The following is a 2,960-nucleotide window of genomic DNA, read 5'->3' as shown; positions in this document are numbered from 1 at the left end:
CGGGGCGCCCTCTACAGTATTATGCCCTTCCTGTGCTACCCGGATCAATGGTGCAGGTGACCTTGTGTTTCTCCGAGATAATCGGCTGCCCTTCTTCAGTCTCAAGCCTGAGGCTAAATAAGGGTGGGATTATTAATACGTTGTAACTTAGTTTAAATTTTCACCTCTATGGTTTCGCATTATGCGTATTACACAATATGTTCTGTGCTTTTCGCCTTTGGCAACATTTAAGAGATAACGATATGTTTTTTTCGCTGCTGGTCTTTTTCGTTCTGACATTGCGAAAAGCTTAATCCTGCCTAGTTTGGGTAGTGGCTACGGTTAGGATAGCTTTGTTAGACCAATCTTCAGCATAAAATATCAGCAATGATCAATCTTTGTAGACTCATGCAAATGCTACAGCTCAAATGGCACTTGTTCAAAAACCTTACTTTTGTGAACATTTATCTAGGTAACCTTGTGGACCCAGATTTTGCTACTTTCAGAAACATGAAATGGCAAACTCGCGTGCCATGCCTCGTGTATGCGTGCTCGTAAATAGCGCTATCGTTGCTACACTCATTTCTGAGTTAACAACCAGAGATGTATGTGCTGTCACAATTGATATTTCTGTTGGTGACCTCAATAGGAAATACGTCTTTCGTTATGAGGTGTATTGACCACATGATGAACCATCCCCAATGTTTCATTTCAAACGAGTTGTTGTTCTCTGCCTATGAAAAGGCATTCTGCTCCTTGTGGGCAGTGATGCTGATACTCATCACATCATCTGGAGCAGTTCAGCTATCAATTTGAGAAGCTCCAGTATGATAAAGTGCTTAAGTAGTTCAAATCTTGGATTACTTATTTTAGGGAATCGCCCAACCTTCATGGTATCTGCTAGAGAAGAAGTGTTAGACATGATGCTCTGCTCGAACAGAATCAGTCACAAGTTGACGAATTGGCATGTATCAAATGATGAATCATTATCTGATCATCGCTACATACACTGGGAATTGATTGTGACCAAATTCCATGGATTCTCTCCGTCCATTGGAAATCCTAGTATTTCGGATGTTTCCACTTCCGGTGAGTTGGGACACAATTGTCCTTGCTTCGAGTGATCTCATGATTGCTTGTCACTTTGCTTATAGGTAAATTTTCTACACAACTCCTGTTGCGAGAGCAGCGAGGAACTAGATTCAAATTCAATAAATTTATTCGGCGTAATTGATAAATTATAAAATTCCTACAAAAAACAAGGCAATCATTATCTAGACTTATTCACACATAGCTCGACTTACTTTTAGCGATCTAGCCTCGGAATATTCCTTCGCAACAGTGCTCCTTTTCGCGACGATTGTGAACCCCTGTTGCATATATTGATAGTGTTCTAGTATTAACTCTTAAACTATTGTTTTCTTCGTGCTTACCTCTGAGTCGCACTTGCTCGGATAACGTTTTCGACAACTACGGAATGCTTACCGTCCAGATTTCCCTGTTTTTCACCTAATCATAGATTTAAAGAGCAAATATAAGTTTATGATTTCTTCCAAACATACTTCCATACATCGCACCTAGTTCAATACAAATTCACGCTAAACAAACTAAACCGGTGCTTTAGAGCACTCTGAATCAGTATTGCACTGCAGGTAGATAATTCTAACTGATATTAGCTATTATAATTGTTAAATAATTAACTTAGGGCACGTAATTCAACTCCTATTACTTAAACTTTCATGTAAACTTGTGGCTATTTGGTGGAATGATGTTTTTTTTTGTTTCTTATTATTATTTACGTTTCTGCAATCCCCTCGATGGCATCGGGTGTGGTACATGTCAAAATTGAGTCATGTGGGGATATCGACTCACTCTTCATCGACGGGGCGCTACCAACAACTCCCTTCACTTGAGAAGTGGACGTCTGTTTGTAAAGTATGTCAGATAGTCAGGCTGCTATAAAAGCTCTTGCTTCGGCCAACTCAAGGTCGAAGCTTGTTATCGCATGTCGAACTCAAATTGAGGAACTGAATTCAGTCAACTCTGTAAACCTTGTATGGGTACCTGACCATTATTCCATCGCTGGAAATGAATTGGTTGATGAGCTAGCTCGCGATGGAGCATCGCATAACTTGGCCCTGAGCCGGCTATTCCAATTTCGAAGTGCTGGGTGAAGCTTCAGATTAATTCTAGGGCGGCAACTCAGCACAAGTAATATTGGAATAGTTTGGAGTCGTGTCGTCAAACAAAATTGTACATAACTGAGCCATCTCCAAGGGTGACGAAGTATTTAACAAATCTGTCAAAGCAGAATTGCAGTCTCTTGGTCAGAGCGTTGACAGGCCACTGCCGACTCAACTATCACATGGCAAATATTCAGCGTGCTGACTCATTTGTGTGTGATAGTTGTGGCTCCGATTATGGAACTTCGTATCACCTGATATGTAACTGTCCAGTTTTTGCGCAAATGCGATTCCAATTACTTGGTAAACACTTATTAAGTGAAACTGAATTCAGAAGCCTGAATCTTCAGGACATTCTGTTATTCTTAACCCACTGTGGTAATGAGCTATAGGCTCTCTTTACGCTAATGCGTTTTACTGTGCCCTTTTTAGGGCACAGAACGAACCTATTGTGGTATGGAGCTATATGCTCTCAAGTCGCTTATGCGATCTTCCCTCTTCAAGAGACCCCACTCCTATTTCCTCCCATCTTTCCTTCCCTTTCCTCTCCCATCGGGTGGATGATGAAATAGGCTCAAATATGGCGATGGCACAAATCTCCCAAAATGGCGGGGAACGTGCCTTTGGAGCCGGCCTTCTGATACCTGATACCTGATACCTGTCCAAATTATATGCATGTCCAAGTTATATACGTTACCCTAGATGTGGTGACATTGGGTCAATTGTAATACATAGTGTCAATTGAAGATATCCTTGGAAAATCCAGAACATCTCCGGTGGCCAATATGCATGGCCAAG

General features: G+C 41.2%; 1 long non-coding RNA gene across 1 annotated transcript; it reads right to left on the bottom strand.

Moving 5' to 3' along the window:
- Positions 1-1,193: 1,193 nt before the first annotated feature.
- Positions 1,194-1,981, bottom strand: LOC110679668. Its single transcript, XR_002502694.1, has 3 exons — positions 1,557-1,981; positions 1,413-1,488; positions 1,194-1,349 (listed from the first exon to the last, which is right to left on the bottom strand). It is a non-coding gene; the product is annotated as an uncharacterized LOC110679668 (long non-coding RNA).
- Positions 1,982-2,960: the final 979 nt, after the last annotated feature.

Source organism: Aedes aegypti, chromosome 3 (assembly GCF_002204515.2).
Source record: "Aedes aegypti strain LVP_AGWG chromosome 3, AaegL5.0 Primary Assembly, whole genome shotgun sequence".
Classification (NCBI taxonomy): domain Eukaryota; kingdom Metazoa; phylum Arthropoda; class Insecta; order Diptera; family Culicidae; genus Aedes; species Aedes aegypti.
The sequence above is the reverse complement of the archived record's forward strand: the minus strand, read 5'-3'. Positions and strand labels throughout refer to the sequence as shown.